This window comes from Typopeltis vanoorti, chromosome 13 (assembly GCF_054136105.1).
Source record: "Typopeltis vanoorti isolate ZY-2024b chromosome 13, IOZ_Tvanoo_1.0, whole genome shotgun sequence".
NCBI classification, from domain to species: Eukaryota; Metazoa; Arthropoda; class Arachnida; order Uropygi; family Thelyphonidae; genus Typopeltis; species Typopeltis vanoorti.
The window spans coordinates 120,415,888-120,435,500 of NC_143561.1; positions in this window are offsets into that span (position 1 = coordinate 120,415,888).

Sequence of the window (19,613 nt, forward strand, 5' to 3'; positions counted from 1 at the left end):
ACTGAACATTCAACAATTTTCCCACAAATCGCGACATTTGTTTATTTTCCCACATCCAATGTGAACACGATTCAGAATTCTTGCGGCATTCTGACGAACTAAATTGAAATACGACTACAGTGAAATTTCGTTCTACGAGGAAGGCTTTCCTGTTATATAAGCAGAGTTGCTGAAGATCCATCTTACAATAAAGCTTTCAATGTTTCTAACTCTCGCTGCTTTCATCCATTCATTATGGATCTTTTCAGCTGCACTCTGAACATCTATTCTTTCTGATGATATTCTTCTATCTCTCTCTCCCCATACCGTGTCCAATTCGGAGAGCTTCAAATAAATTAGAACGAAAAATCTGAATAGGTCCTAGCTTACATGCAGCATTTACCTTGATGATTATATATATATATATATATATATATAGCACATGTGGGTGGAAACACTATCGGCAAGATTTTTTTTCTAAGTTGGTACATCTGTCATAAGCATCCATGCGAAATTGCAAGTCATTCTATCGAGTAGTATCTGAAGTTAAAGTGTTGTCTGTAATCCTTGAAATGGATAAAATTGAGTATCGTGCGGTTATAAAATTCTTTGTAAAAGAAGGTTTAACGCCAAAGGAAATTCATTCGAAGTTCATAAAAGTTTATGGGCACTCTGCTCCTTCATTTTCAACAATTAAGAAATGGACTACAGAAACGTGGCCATACGAGCCTTGAAGATGATTCACGTGAAGGACATCCAAAATGTGTAACAACACCAGAAATCATTGATCAAATGCACGGTATGGTATTGGATGAGTCAAAGTGTGTGAAGATGCTCAGACTATAGGAATTTCAAAAGAACGTGTAAGATACGTTTTGCATGAAGAATTGCAAATGAAAAAGCTTTGTGCAAGATGGGTGCCGCGCTTGCTCACAGCAGATCAAACACTCACTCGCATGAAAATCTCTGAACAGTGCTTGGAGCGTTTTAACAAGAGTAAAACTGATTTGTGCGTCGATTTATTACTATGGATGAGACTTGGATTCACCATTACACACCAGAATCCAAATAGCAGTCAAAACAGTGGAGAGAACCGGTTGTTCAGTGCCAAAGAAGAAAAAGTCGGTTCCATCAGTAGGAAAGGTCATGGCATCGGTGTTTTGGGATGCTAAAGGCATTTTGTTTATTAATTATCTTGAAAAAGGGTAAAACAATAACTGGGGAATATTATTCCAATCTTTTAAGCAGACTAGACGAAAACATTCGTGAGAAAAGATCCGGTTTGCAGAAGAAAAAAATCATCTTTCATCAGAACAATGCACCTGCCCACAAAGGTGTTTTGGCAATGGGAAAATTAAGGGATCTGCACTATGAATTGTTGGAATATCCACCTATTGCCCAGATTTGGCTCTCTCTGACTTCTGTCTTCTTCCCAAAATTAAAACTCTTCCTCATTGGTCAGCGTTTTTCTTCGAATCAAGAGGTGATTGCAGCTGTAGAGGGGTATTTGGCAGATTTTACTGAGAACCACTACAGGGACAGGATAATGGCGCTGGAGCATCGCTGGAATAAATGTTTTTGTTTTAAGGGAGATTATGTTGAAAAATAAAAATAATTTCGAAATTATAATTAGTTTTTTTTCATTGTTAGGCCGAGAACTTTTCAGACCACCCTCGTGTATGTATATATATATATATGCCGAAATCTCATCCGACTCTTTTGGAGTTTACGAACAGCAAGAAAGTTGCCGAAGCTTAGAGTATAATCCCGAACTAAAACTGTCATTTTCCAAGTTCATGCACCACCACGAGGCCCATGAGAAAATAAACTTCCGGCGGCGACCTATTTGCCGTTTCTATCCAATGAAAGCAATTAAGTGTTTCACAGGACCCAACTGATTTCACTGGAAAGCACCGATAAGTATGGCAGTAAAAGTTAAATCCATTTCTTATTTGCCAATTGATGACGTCATACATAACATGTTACGTATAATTTTGTATGCGCGTCTCAGTTGGAGATTTGCAAATCCCACTGTATTAATACTATCAATACTATAATAATCTTTGCTTGACAAATTACGTTAAGACCCTACTCGCCACGCAAGAAATGTGCCTTCCCTATTTTTTTTTTTTTTAAATGATATGTCCCAATAAGTCAAGAGAAGTTCCATAAAGTGATTAGTGGGGGTGTGTAGTAGGCAAGGAAGATCGCCCTCGTGTGAGAACGATTCGAAGAAGGAAAATGTCAATAAATAATAGAATAGGAATTTCAGTAAAGCATTAATTTTTATGAAAAATGTAAAATAAATTTATGTTATTAGAATTGTCCCTTATATCATGCATATATCATTCTATGTTTTCTTAAAAGTTAAAAAGAGTTTGTTTGGGAAGGTTTTAGAACCTGAATTTTTGTAAGTAAAAAAATTTCAAGTAAAAAATAAATGTGTGCAGTTACTCGCTAGCTGGCAAAATCTCCTCGCGACTCAACAAATTCACTCGCATGAATTTGTTGAGTAGCGAGGCTTTTCGCTCATCTTACAGTACGGTTGAAAACCTGCATAAGAAAATGATCAAAGTAAAGACTTCGTAAGGGCGAAATGCACCAAGTTTCCTCCTGTTCGACTGGCAGTCGAACCTTCTGGACCTCGCCAACCTCGCCCACCTATGGATACAGACCATACAAAGATTTGGAGATCCCCACGTGATCATTATAGCTTCAAGCAGTTGATCATTTCTAGCCTTAAGGTCTTCTCAACAACCTACTGCCTTATGGTCGTCCTCCTATCATTTGTGATTAGATTGCCAGCTGCTTCTCTCTGGTCGTTCATTGTGTCGTGATGGATGGCTGATTCCCTCCCAACAATTTCTTTATCAATACTGAAGCCCCCATGCTCTTCTTCCTATAAATCCATGGCCATCTCTCTCAAGACCTATTCATAGGTTAACTGATTACAGTACTCTCAATTTTCTCTTTTCATTTAAGAAATCCTGTAGCACTCAAATGATTAAATCTTCAAGATCTTCCACAATCAATCTTAAACATTGATCTTATCGTTCTTTCTCAAGTGGGATGCAGACAACTTAGTGAATTTCAATACTATTAAAATACAGTTTTCTTTTATTACTTATGGAATGAAACTCTTCCTGCAATTTCATTTCAAGATCATCTCCTTGTTTTTGGGTTGACTTTTTCCAGCTGATCCTGCATAAACATGTTGCATTTATACCTTCCTCAGCAGAGGTCGCTCAAAACTTGCACTTCATAAATCCAAAATCAGACCAACATTAGAATTTTGTTCTCACATCTGGGGTGGTGCATCCAAAGCCTCATTAAGAATTCTTGCTGTACACAGAAGAGGACAATCCGTTTTGGTGATACCTTTCTCACATACTCCTTCAGTCACCTTCTCAAACACTTTCTGTTTCTGCATATAAACCCACCTTATTTTTATTATTATAGGTGCTTTCTTGGGCGTTGCGCCACTCAACTCACCCTTCAAATACCACTTCTCTCTACAGCCCAACCTCAAACACATCGAACCAACATCTCATCACCTTCCTTCATTGAATCTACCTCTTCAGCGTTTCAAGAAACTTGTTAAGAGACCCCTTCTTTTTTTCTTAAGGAATTGCCACCTCACTGCACGTTCTGTTGTAGGTCTTGTGTATGAAGTCAATTAAAAAATTGATGATGGCAACAACAAATGCGCACCTAAATCCAAAAGGTAAAGTAAGTGGTAAATGGGTGAACAGAGAAAGAAAGCAAGAATTACTGAAGAGAATGATCATGGAGAAAATAAAAACTTGGTAAAAAGGGAACAGTTACTCATGATTACAAGTACAGGCTAGAAGACTGGCAAGTATAATAAGAAAGAAGTTGGAATACGAGAAGAAACTAGCGAAACAGATTAAGAAAAATCCGAGGCAGTTTTTCTCCCCGCTGTTATTATGGCTGACCAAATTTTGGAGAGATTAGTTAGAAATAGGATACAGGATTGGACAGATGATTCAGTACAGCGATTTGTGTGAGTTGGTGAAGGGAGATCGTATTTCAGTAACTACCTATATTTATAATCAGGCGACTACAATAGTGGATGAAGCCATTTCGTATATGGTGATGAATTTCGCAAAGACATTTTCCAGACTACCACATGGTAGGCTGGTGTATAAGTTCGGATATAATGGAGTGTATCAGAAGAGGCGAGTTACCAGTGGAGGTCCACAGAGTTCTATGATGGGACCACTGCTGTTTAATCTATTATGCTAATGATATTGCGAGCGGTTTGCAAGTAGATTTGGCTCTTTTCAGACACTGTACAGTTGGACCAAACAGTTAAGAATGTTGTTGTGGTACTTGTGCTTCAGAACAATTTGAAAAGATTGGCTATGTGGGCAGACGAGTTAGGATTCAAGTCAATTCAACACGAATAAACACAAGGTTTTGTATTTGCACTACAGAATTGAGAAATGTATTGCTGTGCGTCACATTGCTGATGTATTGCAAGAGGTGGAGGAAGCGTGGGATATTGCTGGATGGAGAGTTGAAATTCAAAAGGCCATTATACATTGCACAAGTGAAAAAAAAAAAAAACAGCACAAAGAAATTTTGCTTTAGTAAGAATTCCTATAGAAGGCTTTGATTGCACCTCATCTTAACAACTCCTTACAGATTTAGTGGCCCGCCCCGGTTTCTAGGAGAGGAGCAAACTCTGGAAAAGATTCAGAGGCGAATAACAAAAAAAGCAATATCAGGATTGTGGAATACTGACTATGAAGACAGATTAAGAGAATGAATTTGAAGACTGGTAAACAGGCGCAGGAGGGATGATATGATTGAGACATGAATTGTTCAGAGGAACTTGCCAGATAGACACCCAAGATATTTTTCGAAGGGTTGAAGGAAGGAAGGAAGGGGGATTGAGACAAGAGGTCATCCTTAGAAGGTGTGGTGCATAGGAGATTGAGGCATGAGTGGAATGAGCTGCTGGATGAGAAGAAAGTGCAAAGATATTCAGTCAGTTTAAGGTGAGGCATAATTATCCCTGTTAGATTGCTTCTTGCTATCCTCTCCTTGATGAGTATTGACTTCAGGAGGTGTTTGTAAATAATAATAATTTTACACTTCACTGCAAACATAATAAAATCGCCATGAGTTATAAACTACATAAGACTATCTTCGCAGTAATTTAAAGTGAAGTTTGTTATGCCTCTGAAACAGCAAACGTGTCACTGGCCGACGGTTCAAAAACTTCGGACGTTGCTCGCCATGCATACAGATAACTCATCTTGGAATTCGTCATCCCCACCCCGTAATAAACTTTTTTTTTCTAGCTCCACATGCTCTCTTTTACTTGCCGCCATCTTGAAAATGTTATTGCACGGAAATATTTGAATGTCACACACGTTTCCGCAAGAACGTGCTTCGTTCCTATCTTGTAGATATTTTCTCGAGTAAGCAGCGAAACATGCAGGGACATCTACTGACGTACGTGCGAAGCAGTTTTTGATATTTTGTGGCGTAGCATGCGATATGTCCAAGCCGTTGAATTATTGAAACCAACGTCAGATCGCCAGGCGATCATTGCGCAACGCACACACATTTTGTCCAACGCAGAAATAAGAAAACATGGCATCATTATTATTTAAGTAAGCATGCTTTTAGTTGTTACATAATAGTAAGATCTAAATGTGAATATGAAATGTTTTTGCATTGCTTTATAAATTGTTCGGAATGTATTAAAATGAATTTATTTTTCAAAATTATCGAAAAAACCTACTTTATATTTACAGAGGTAAGATTATTGCATGTTATTTTGTATTTTACTGATACAAAATTCGTGTTCAAAATCCATTTTGAACACGAATCCTCGGTATTTTTACGTGCATTTTTAAGAGTTGTTTGCTCAGCTTTGATTTAGTGAATAAAAAAGGGGGATGAGGAAGTTTTGATAGGTACGTCTATCTTAAAAAAAAAAACAAAAAACAAACAAACACTTAAGCACAAAGAAAGTACTTCATTACCATGTGACTCTAAAATTCACGCCTATTTGGCCGAGTAGTAAGCTCATCTGCTTTCTAACCAACAGGATGTGGGTTCGAATCCCGCCATGAGCATGAATGTGTGCGATTGTCTTTAGGTGGGCGATGTCATCTCCGCACTTATTGGATGCCTGAAGTGGCTCGAAAAAGTTTCAGCTTTGGTATGCAGAGCAGGGATTCTGGATGATGTCTTCTTCTTATTGTGCTATCTTCTATCGAAGGTCAGCGACCATCTTGGCGAACAAACTGCGCTCTTGTGCTAATCTGAGCAGTTGTGCACTGCTCTTTCCTGTCCACGTCTTGATGTTGTCAAACCATGATATTCTTTTTCTTCCTCTAGTTCCTTTGCCATCAATTCTTCCTACCAAAATAGTTTGTAGAAGTTGGTATTTGCTGTTTCTCATGATGTGTCCAAGATATATTGTTTTTCGTTTCTTGATTATTTGTACAAGATGTTTAGCTTTGCCAATGGATTTTAAGACATCTTCATTGGTAATTTTTTCTGTCCATGATATCTTTAGCATTCTTCTGTATAGCCACATCTCAAAGGCTTCGATTTTCTTGATGGTTGTCGCCTTCAATGTCCATGTTTCAACTCCATAGAGCAGAATAGACCACACGTAACATTTCAGCATTCGGCATCTGACTTCCATGTTTAGGTCTTTATTGCAGAATAGTGTTCTCATTTTCATGAAGGACTGCCGTGCAACTTCAATCCTTGTCTTTATATCTATTTCTGGATCCCACCGTTCATTAAGCCAGCAACCAAGATATTTATATCTTGACACTTGATCAATATTTTTCCCATTGAGTGTCAGTTTCATTGATGAGGCTGGATGTTTGCTGATGATCATGTATTTTGTCTTGTTGATGTTTATATTTATTCCCATTCTTTGGCTTTCTGTGTATACTCTGTCAACGAGTTTTTGGAGATCCATAATGTTATCTGCAATTAGCACGGTGTCATCTGCATATCGTAGGTTGTTAACAATCTTTCCATTTATTATATAAAATAAATGTAAAAAGCAAATAAATAAAGAAATAGATATAGAACAAGTAAAAAAAAAAAAAAGAGTAGAAAAAAAAACCTCGAAAAACGCCTTATCCCATCCACATTAGGAATGCATTATAGGTTTATAACTTTTCGTGGGTGGGAGCCATAAAATAATAAATAAATAAATAAATAAAGAAAACCACAAGTTCTGGATGATTCAGAAGCATGCTACACGTAAAAATAATATTTCGAGTAACTTGTCACGAGATGCCCAAAATCACTGTTTTACCTAAAAAGGAAATCTCTTTTTGACATTTGGTGAGGGAAAAAAAAAAAAGGTATGAAAAAGAAAACAAAATCATGTTTTGATTAAACTTGACTAATTCTCTTTCCTCTTCGGAAAAAATATGGCGAGATTTGCATTTATGGGGGCGGGGGGAATTGAACGAAAGAGCCTTTAGTTACTCTAACAATTGGACAGGTTACTGCCTGAGTTATATGCGTTCATATACTGATTATGTGAATAAAGCCAAGTTGCGAATTAGTCGGTCCAGATAAAAACTTTAAGCATAAAGACGACCCCCCCCACACACACACACCATTGAAAGAATGTCAATTATTAGCTAGTAGTGCAATGTTATCAAAATCCGACCGAGTCGGAGTCATTTTACAGACTTCTAAGTTTGACAAATAAGCATCGTGAGGTAAAGTGTGGTGCTATACGGAGAAATCTTGGGTGTTGGGGAAGGGGGAGAGAGACCCCAAGAGAACCAATGGACGCTGTGAAGCTTTTGACAGAAACAAAGGATCCTTCTTAAGCTCAACAAATGCTTGTAGCTGGGGGCCCAAAATCACAATCATTCGATAAGTAAGTTATATTCAGAATTCGTGAGAAACACAAATACTTAAGATGTTTCAGTTTATTGTTTAGCATCTTACTGTGCATAGCTGAAATCAGTGGGTTGGCAACTGGACCATCAAGACTGCTCACGTTAAATGAGGAAATCAAGCAGGAAAAAAAAATTCTTTACGCTTACTGAAAAATAACAAATAAATGCCAGAAACGAATGATACTCAACATTCGTTACATCTGCAGGTTTTTATTAGTAATTTTGCGTTCATCAGCTTTGTTTTTATCGCAGACGGCGTCGCTGACGTTTACATAATTTTATTCTTGTCCTTTTAATTGCATTTTGAAGCAGATTACAATGTACACACGATTACAAGATAGAGATGTGGTGGATCTCTATTTCTCACACGCTGAGTTTTAAAGGCTCGAGACCTTTGCTCTCAATAATAATGCGATCTAGCTGCAGGGTCATTTCAATTGCTTATAAATATTGTAAATTTTGAAGTTCGGAGTTACAGATTACAGCGAATCAATGATATTGGTGAATGTGAATAATACGACAGCGCAAAGGATATCAAGAGAAGTATTTAACGAAGAACTGATCAAGGCGTTTCACCTCATTACGATGTTATGCCGAGCTTAGTGTGGAGGAGGGACTGGCGGTGAGCGAGCAGGAGGCGCATGACGAAGTAAACCAGATGTTCATACAGCAATACGATTTGATGACATCGCTGCATGTCTTAAGGGAATATTCCACCGAGTTAAAAAGCCTCGACTTACAGTTTAACAAGAGCCTGGCGAATGGCGAGAGTCCCAGAGGACAGGAAAATTGTTCCACTTCGCAATAGGACGGAAGAGGAGGGGTGGCAGATGTTTGCTGATAATGCCATTGTCTTAATTACGTGTGTTCTTCATCTGCTTTACCTGTTGTACGGGATGAAAAAATTCTGTTCCTCTCCATTTGAGACCAGCTAACTCACCTTCAGTTGCAAAACTCTTATAAAGTTCTTCGAGTTTTTCATAAATTTTACCGACCGTTTTACAGATGCTTCCTGCAAGTGAGGAAACTTCGAGGAGCGGAGTAGGTGCCGTGGTTATCCATGAGGAATTTTATTAGACTGCCTTGGTTGAATAGGGAAGGAAGAGGGATACGACGGATAAAATGACACATTGGGTGGAACTAAACAGGATGCCATGTGATTTATTTTTATTTTTTTGGGGGGAGGGGGGATGAGGATATTTCGGAAGAGTTCCAGAAAAGAGTAATAAAATTATTACGTCTCTAATGCAGACTATAAAGACCGATTGACGGATGTGCATTTGTAGAGCCTGGCAGTTAGGGTAACTTATTTAATTTAATGATAAGTAGGAGAGGGAGTCTTACTTGAATAATGTGGAAGAATGTTCCCTACAATGGAGAAAACGTGGAGAGTAGTTGGTAAATAGAAAGCATTGCCTGAGAGTGGGGGAAACACTGAATAAGCTTAAGGCACGGTTCGATGAGTTTGTGCGTGCGACAGTGAGTACCACCTAATTCTTCCAGTTAACTCCACCTATAAGATTTTTATTCTTATTGTGCAAGGACAACCTTCCTGACCAAATGCATTCAAATATTATATAAGTCAATAACAAGAAAGGTGGAGCTCTGCTATGTCAGCCTGGTTAGTGGAGTGGACCAGCAGTAGGTTCTTGCTTAAAATCACACTACAGACAGATGCTTAGGAATCTTTTTAGACGGAAGATGATTTTCATCTCTCTGTGTGAGACAACCTCCATGTTTGCATGGTTTCATGTAATTTAATAAAATGTGGACCTTAGGATTAATATCACAATATATTCCCATGCTTCAATTTTACTTTCAGCTAGATCATGTTAATAGAAAAATAATTCTACACTGAACAGATGGAGTTCAATGAACTACAAATGAAGGATCTCTTAAAATTTATTGAGTCGTTGCAGTCGGATCTGCTAACATAAGCAAAACAAAAATTACATGTCTGGAGTACATGATGCTGAAGCTATTTCGCCTGTATAATCCCTACTGCAGGGGAAAACCCTCTTTTCTTAACGGGAGGTCTATTTCTTTTCCCCAAGACCTAGTCCATTTTGGGAGAGTATTGAATGTATAAATGCCTGAAATGTGAAAGAAACTTCGAACCCGCAGCCTTTTAGCTGAAGGGCGGGATACGCTAACCATTCGGCCAAAGCAGATCGGCCTGAAATACATAAATGAATCGGATTTATTAAAAAACCGGTGTAACTTTTGGTGTATTCCTTTAATTTATTATGATTACAAAAGTACCACCATTCGATCGAGTTCCTGAGTACAAAACTTTGTAGTAGACACCAAGATAGTTCTCGCGAAAACAACGGACATCTCTGCAACCAAACAATTTTCCTCGGAAGAATTTGTGTTATATTTTACCAACATCAAATTTGTTTGATGCTAAAATCATTGGCGTCGGCGCGACCAAGCTGAGAGAAGATGATATGCTGATAAGAACAGAACATGATGGTTATAACATTTTTTTCGAGAAGAGAGAAGACAGACGGATAAACCAGGCAGAGTATTAAGTACCAACTGTCGAAGAGGGGTTACATCCTCCTCTCTAAGTGGAGGATCAAGGAAGCTGTAGCAAGAGCAGCTTTCCTACTCTTTTGGTGCGAGGCCGATGCCGGCAGTAGCATTGGATATTTAGCGGGGTATTGCTGTAGGAATATCGTGTATGTATTAAGGGAATGCGCAAAAGAAGCTCGCAGTATCCTTTTGGCTATTTTGTATATCAGGAGCGGTGGTGGGGAAGACTGATTAGGGGAGGAGGTTAACACAAAATTAAATTAATGACAATAAGTAATCTTTGCGGAAAGCGTCATGGGTTTGATAGGAAGAGGTCGTGTTTCAGTAACCTAATTATATATATATATATATATTAAATTGCGACTGCGACTCTGCTAATTTAATGAAACTGAGTAGGATGGGAATGTTCATTGGCAGCATAAAAGTAAGGATCATTGGTTGAGAGAAATCATTCAGTTGTATCAGGAGAAGAATCCTCCCCCCACAAGCGGAAGGGTAATAAGCTGTGTATCACAAACGTCTCTTCCCGGAGCCGCTGTTATTTTATTTATTTATTATTTTTTTTATAGCAGCTCCACATATAAGAGGTCCCAAAACCTACACACACTGGCCACTGAACTGGAAACTTATTTAATACCGGGTTGGACCTCCTTTATCCCTTATTACAGCACATAAGCGGTATGGAAAATTCCACATGGAGTTGGATTGTATCTACGTCTACAACAGACCATGCGTTCACCAGACAGTCCTTTAACTGACCCAAATTAGACGGAAGAGGACTTTGCTTCCGGATCTGCTTTTCTAACACGTTTCATACATTCTCAATGAGGCTCGGATCCAGGCTTTGTGGTGGCCAGGGAAGATGGTGGAAGTCGCTGTCATGTTCGCTGAACAACTACTGAACAATTCTTGTGCGATGGACAGTAGCATTGTCGTCCATGAAACCCCCGTCCCTGCTGGATAAAAAGTCAGCATTACAGGAGGGACTTGATCAGAAACAATGTTCAGATATTCCTTGGAGGATATCCAACCTTTCAGCAATACTGAGGGATCCATTCCATATCAACAGAACATGCCCCACTCCATGACACACCTCTAGAAGCTTCAGTTGTGTTTACAAGGCAAGCTGGGTTCATTGCTTCATGAAACTCCTGCTAAACTCTCTGCCTACCATCGGTACAAAACAGGGCGTACCGTCACTCGTCAGACCATATGACTTTTCTTAGTCTTCCAGTGCCCGGTCACGGTGTTCCTGATGTAGACGAACTTTACTGCTCTTTGCAGAAATCAGTGGTTTCCGTAATACCGATCCTCTTCAATTTCCTGCGCATAGTTCGGTGAGATACGGGTTGGGAACAACCTTCATTAAATGCTTCGGTCACTCTGCACACAGGAGGCGGTTCTGTTTGTCCGAACAAGCCTTCTCAGACGACGGCGATCTCGTTCCTGGCAGACTGTCTTAGGGCCACAGTTACGCCTCTTAGATAAGCAAAGTAGGTTATTTTTTTGCTGATTAAACACCTGGGATATCTCAACTTTTGAGAAACCAGTCAGATCTCAGCTGTGTTGTTTTCAAAATCGTGGCTCCAGCTGGATGGGAACCAACAAGAAGCTCTTTATCGAACTCCGAAAGATCCTTTGTTTTTCTCAACACCTTTGACGATTGCTGACTAGCAGCATTCCTAAATAGTTGCCTAGATCATACAGTGACGCACGTGATTTTGCATATACGCTGCGTAAATCACGTTCACGTATATCTGTGAAAAGGTTTCTCATTTAGTGTAGGCGGGGAGAAGAGGAATCCGAGAGTGTCACTGAATAGCGCATTGCAAAAGGCCACTGACAAGTAGGGATAAGAAGATCGTTGTTGTTTCGATGACCGAACAATGACAGGTGTTATTCAAAGGGTATTCTTACAGAATGAGTTACAGAGGCTCAGGATGAGGAAGTGATAGTGTAAAAATTCGATGTTGCCAAAATAACTTATCTAAAACATCGACTTTTTACAGAAGGAGTTCACCTGAATTTTCTTGTACAAATGTATATTTTATTTCTCTATGTAAAGCCATCTGTATAAAGAGCAAAATAAGCCCAAAGGGAATTAACTCGCTCATTGTTTAAGAAAGGATGTAGAAGTATTGAAACCAAAAGAGCATCGCCCGAAATTCGGCATGTTGAAGATTGTTTGCAAGACCCGTCGCAGGTGACCTTCAAGGTCAATATTGAAAGGGCGTGGCGCAAATCAAAAAGAAAGTCCTGTAGGAAAGATTAAGGCAGTAAAGGGAGGAAGTAAGATTGTTGGCGAATTTTCGAGAAACATTATACAGGATTCTCCAAACTACTCGCACGGGGACGCTAGGGGTCCCAAAAACTTAATCAAAGGTGCAGGGGCACTGGTGTATAAAAGGGTTGGTTCGAAGATGAGAAGGGCTTCCTTATCTTCATCCTGAGTGAACCATCCACGAGAGAGGACCCGAGGTGTAAGTTCCAGAGGGGAGAGTAGAGAGACCCATCCACCGATGTCATTCCAGTCACAGCCAAAGATATCCGGAGGCAATAGTTAAAGAGAAATCTTGCCATAAAGGTCCTGTAGTGGAATAAGTGCGACCAGGCCTATGCGGTTCAAGACGCCGGAACGCCTACCCTATATCCCGCCTGCTGCTATGACTATTCATCGGTGCCCGGTGTCACTTCAAGGAGAATTCCAAAACACGGAACGGAGGAGAGAAACCCCACTCAAGCGCAGGAATAAGGAAAGAAGGACGGAAGACACATACAAGATAGGAAGAGACCCATGTGAGTCTACATATTCATTTATTGTTTATGAATTAAGAAAGGATTCCCTATCGCACTGTTAAATTGTCTAGTTTAAAGAGATAGTATTTAGAGCAAATGTGTGTATCTCAAAATGAGTGAAGCATGAGCGCAGTTAATTTCCCTTGGAGAAAATGTTGAGCTGTTGAAATTTCCTTAATGAATTATAGGTGTACTTACGATTGAATTACACATGTAAGATAGGAAAAGATCCATGTGAGTCGATACATTCATTTATCGTTTATGAATAAAGAAAGAATTCCCTATCGAACTGCTAAATTGTCAAGTTTAAGGAGATAGTATTTAGAGTGTTAACATTTCTCGTAAATGTGTGAAATCGCAAATGAGTGAAGCATGAGTGCAGTTAATTTCCCTTGGAGAAATTATTGACTATAGAAATTTCTTTGATTGATTATATGTGTACTTATGATTGAATCTTATGATAGAGTATGTTCCTGATATCATACTATTGGAATGTTTGAAACTCAATGAGGTGGATTGTATAATATAATTGCCTAGATTATGATTAAGTGGTTGGAAGGAATGAGATTCTGAGAGATATATTTGTATACATGTATGTTGTATTTTGATTGATGCTAAATTAGGAATGTCAAGCACACCTAACGATTTCATGTTATAGGTATAACTTCCTGATAGTTGTATTATAAAGTATGCTTGTTGAAGGTCTAAGTAAGTGCGAGAGAATTCAATAGAAATCAAGTTTCTATTGAATTCTCTTAGAATCCTAAGAGATATCACATGTGATATCACATGAAATCACAAGAATTCATGTGATATCACATGAATCTTGTGATTTCATGTGATATGTGTGATTATTTGATCAGAAATTAAACTTGTTGTTATTGTTGATAAAGATAGTTGTCCGATTCAATCTTTTTGCAATGCACTGATCCAAATAAACACCATTTCGGATCTGATTGTGGAACCCCAATGATTAGTAGTGATTTATGAGTAAATTTTGCCATGACTGCAAATCTTGGCTAAAATAGGATATAAGTGATTAATTGATCTACTAGTATAAAAACTTTCTTCTGCCTATAGGGGATTTTGAGAGGCGCAATCTTCAATCAAATAAATATCTGGAGATCCCAGGCAAGAAAATTTTACTTAAGGTAGAACAATAAAGAAGGGAAATAATAGAAAACGAATATTAAGTTAAAGAAACATATAAGCTAAGATATATACAGAGAACACAGGCTTTCCCCAAATATTACAATAGTTCCATTGTAGATCTCACTGGAGGCCATGTCTGGATACAGATGTGGTATCTTGGATACCTGGCTAACTACCAGGCATCCAAGTTAGGAAATAGTATTTCCCAATTACGAAATACTAAGAGAAAGTCCCAAAATTTCTCTTGAAGATGCGGCAAATTGAACACAAAGTAAGACTGAAGGAATGCAATTTGGAAAGCTTGGGAAACAGGAGGCATACAAACGATATGATTGGGACATGCAAATTGGTGAGTGGGCCTATTAGATGGATTGGCAATAATTATGGTGAATTAATTAGATAGCGCAGAATGAAGGGTCATCCGTGGAAGCTCTATAGGGATCAAGTGAATAAGAAGCGAGTAGAAATTATTTATTTTCGTGGAGGCTTTTGACTGAGTGGAAAGCACTGCCGGTGTCACTACAAGACTGCATTTTTTTCCTTTTTAAATTAAAAAACGTGTTTGTTGAAGCTGAGAAAATACGACTGGAAAGTATATCAACATGGATCGGCAGAATTGCTTACGATATTTTATGGAGCACACTTTGAACAGCTTCAGTGTTTGATTTTTTCTTCTTCTCTCTCTCTTTCTAAAAGAGAAAAACCTGTTTGATGTTTAATGCACTTCAGAAATATTTCCACAAACAGGTGGCTAGTTAGCAATAAACATAACAAAGTCGCTATTTTCGAAATGGCAAAGTACCTTATTTTGAGCACATTTCTTTTTAAGCTAGTTCTTATATTCGTAGACGCATTCGCTAAGACCGTTACGAACGCAGAGGTGAGGGCTTAGCGTAGCCAATTTCCAGGGAAAGTACGTCGAATGCTGCAGATGGAACTTAATCTCACGTAATCACATCCCAGCTGCATTCGTCGCAATTTCCACGTTATTTCTGTAGCGTTCGTGTTTGCGTTTATGCAATCTTGCGGTTAATTTCCTCAATTTTGTTGAAAGAAGTCCATCAAGTAAAATAAGCAAACAGTACGGAAGAGAACGATGACTTACCAAACCGCAAGAAGTGGCTGATGCGAGAGCATGAAAGGCATTGGACTGCATTTTACTTTTTACTGCAAGATTTTAAAATTCCGTTCTTCCCCACCTCACCTTTTCCAGCATTTAGTACGTTCGACTGTCTTGACGAAATACATTCACACATTTCAGCAGCGATTTAAATCTAGGTGGCGCTTAATTCGTTAATTCAAAAACCGCATACACAATACCCGGTAGCATTACTGTTCGTGAATCATTATGCGATTAGTAAGTGATCATCAGTGGTCGCATAACTATCCCTTACATCCACCATTTTTTCACATTCTTTCATGCAGCTAATGTAGGATAATATTAAGTCGCCATACAGCGGTAATCTCCATCTTTCCCTTTCTTGTCAACGAGGGTTCGGTAGCCAGCGCGTGTCTCATTTTATAGGAAGAGTAAAAAATGAAGCGTTTGTTCGGAAATATTGATTATATTATACGAATAAATATAAATTTTACTTTATTTTCAAGTAACGTGACGTGTTTCTGTCCGTAAGAATTGTATTTGCATCTCTTGGAATGCAATCAAAAGCAGCCATTACAGCATAATAGTGGCTTTCAAGCATAATATACGTATGTTAGGACTTTTCGTACAAAAGAAAATGTTCGTGCCCGGTTTAAATGATATTTTAAAATTGCATTCGCCGTTCTTGTATAATAAGACCACCCATCAGTTGGTAACCGGAGCACCATAAGTAGGTACTACATGGACCACAGTGTTAATTTTAATTTAAATAATTGATAAAACTTAGAAACATCAACTGCAGAACTCTCACAATATCATACTTACTGTACTGATTAGGATTAGGAACACAACATGGTGACAACTGTCATCCGTATTATTGCACATTTCGTCAAAAACCTATTAGTGATTATATAGTCACAGCAGCTCAGGTTTGAGGCTATTGTATTGTCTTTTGATTGGCTAAATGCACTAACTGATCAGTTAGCATGCTTGCACGATGAAAATCCTACATATCTCACACGGTGATGTGGAATCTCGCACACTAAAACTTGCCACACACACACACTTCCTTTAAGGAAACGAGAGGCGTTACAGTATTTTTTTTTTTTTATCACCATAATATTGATGGAATTACCGAGTTTTCACTCATGTGCTGAGACTGGCATGAGCGCAGATCGACTTGAAACGAATACGGGAAGCTTTTCAATGCATTTCCCAGAAATTTATTTGTATAACCAACGGTAAACTTTAAAATGTTTAAGTTCGACTATGAAAATGAGGAACTTACAGCAGCACAAACATTAACTTCTTGGTTACTTTTTAAATTCAGAAAATTCCTTCTGAAATCGGCTTCCCCTTTAAACGATTTAAGCATTTCTTGTACCACGTAAATTTCATTTTATTAATGTACTTTAATTGTGTATCTTAAGCTCTTAGAAGTTTATTTAAATGTGAATTCCACCTTTGGATGTATAAACGTTTTGTGCTAAGTCCATTTTTCTCTACTTAACCCACAAAATCGAAATTTAAAAAAAAAAAAAAAAGAACGATTCGAATATTTAGGTATCGATATGTTGACGTGCAGGAAAACATCTAGAAATATATTCGTAAATTTTTTCGTTCAGTATCGCGCACGTGACGAATATTTATTACATCATTACATACTCCCTTTGGGTTAATCGAAAATCAGACAAACTGCTCACTTCGGAGAAAATCGTGCACCTTCTTCGATTCCGTAGACCTGTGCTGATGTAGCGAGATAATCGAAACGAGAGGGCGCATTATCATGAACGAATCGAGCCACCATAACCAATTAAAGCGGATAATCTTGGTGACATTTGTAATTAAGTTTGGTAGATGGAAAAATGTATGCAGCGTCCTCTCCTAAGTTTCCATCGTGACACGAAGATCTCCAGAATGAAAGATTTGGCACAAGGAAGTGGACATTCGAGTTCAAGTTATATTTCCACCACATGCGTAAACAAATTATGAATGCAAGCATTTTTTTTAAAGGGGATATTCCATATCCCCTTTAAAAAAAAATTGAATAAATCAGTTGGCCTGCTGTACCAATAGCTTAGTCCTGAGGATATTTCACGCGCAAATTTTGTTTATGTGGTTATTATTATGGTGATTATTTTTCTACATTCCATTTTTAGGCAAAATGGAGGTAGTTTTCCCGAATGGAAATCAGAATCATCCAATTTTTGATTAATTAAGTTCTGTTTTTTTTTTTTTTTTTTCAGTCTGATGACATCTGTATAGTAAGTTTGTCTGGAAAGATCATTTAAATCTCATGAATGGGGGAAGGGATTTCTGTAAGCTTGTGAAACCGGTTTGGGTTGCCTAAATTCAGATAATGCTAAAAGGATTTAATTCTTTTTAACTGAAAATTTCCTCATTTTCCTTACTGCAAAAGTGGTTAAGCAAGCGCACAATTTGCAGCTAACACGTGCACCGTAAACCTCATGGAGATGAGCAGAATAACTGCCATTTGCAGGGTTCGAATCCCGTCTAGTATGCAAAAAACCTTTACATGAAAACACTCCAGCTGAAGGTGAGTTAGCCGGTTTCATTGTTTCAGTTAGGCGGTTGAGTTTTCGCACAGATGAACCATCTGCGAAAACACGTCACTGACAGAGTCTGCACATAAAATTAACCGCTCTGTTCGAGGATCACTGAAGTTTACATACGGCCACGTGACCTGGCTGTGGCGGGCCACTGAATCTTAGGCGTCATCGGGAAGGAAGGTGTTTCTTCCCCTCTCCCTTGAACCCAGGAGATTTGTTAATGGCATCATCCGTTAACAAAATATTCGATCCAGTGCAGTGCCCAGTATGAAATTTTTGTAGTTCATAAACATGAGAAATCTTCCCACTAATGATACCAATCAGGAGAAAAAGAAACAAACAGCTGTACTGAGTTACTTTTGGTGTTCAGTATAAGCACAGTATGGGATCTGTTTATCTGGTGAGGACCAAGCTGACATCAGGACCACACATGTCATTTCCACAAGAAAACACCCTTCCGTAATGCAAGTACAATTAAGAACAGTGTTGTTTTAAGGATACTTGCGACATAAGACTGAATGATATAATCACGTAATCACAAGAAAGATATTTATTTAACCAAATATTTCGGTCTGGAAATAGCAGACCATCGTCGGTGGTATTACAAGAACAGTTTAAAAAAAATATACAAGCTAGAATACTAACAATAGATCGTTGAAATTAGAACATGCCGCGTGATGTTATATCACTAAGTATGAAACGAAATATTTTGAAGTAGAAACATGATTGAATTTGCTATATAAAAAAAAAAAAAAAAAAAAAAAAAAAAAAAAATTAATGAGTAATCTTGATTAGGCTTTCCCAGATTTTTGATATAGATATGCAGTCATTACGATTCAGGTTGGGATGATGGAGCAAGGCCTCCACGCTTTCCTTGAACAAACGTTCGAACCTATAACGGGATCTATGTAAGAGGCGAGTTTTGGACCAAAGGATGCTGTGGTCAGTTTCAATCCCGTGTTGAGCCAAACCAGACTTTTCAGGTTTATTGTGAAGAATGGATGATTGATGTTCTTGGATTCTTTTTTCAAGAGAACGTCCAGTCTGTCCAAAGTAAGAGAGATCACAGTTGCAAGGAATTTGATAAACTCCAGGAAGAGATAAAGTTGAGCGTTTGTCTTTAGGAGAAGGAAAATGAGAAGACAATTTGTTAATAGGAGAATACGTAGCTGTTAAATCATATTTCTTCAAAATTCTTGCGATAGGTTCTGAAATACCGGAGATATAAGGAATAGGTACTCGACGTATTGAATCTTTGTTGTTTTGTGGAGGATTATAAGATGTAAGAAGACGTTGAATACTTTTTTCAGAAAAGCCATTGAGTTTCATGTGTTGCTGGATAGTAGAAAGTTCTTAAAGTTATAAAATGTCTCATCAAAAGAGCCAAAACTAATTGTTCTACTTTTGATTATCTACAGAAAGAACTTTCTACTATCCATCAACACATGAAACTCAATGGCTTTTCTGAAAAAAGTATTCAACGTCTTCTTACATCTTATAATCCTCCACAAAACAACAAAGATTCAATACGTCGAGTACCTATTCCTTATATCTCCG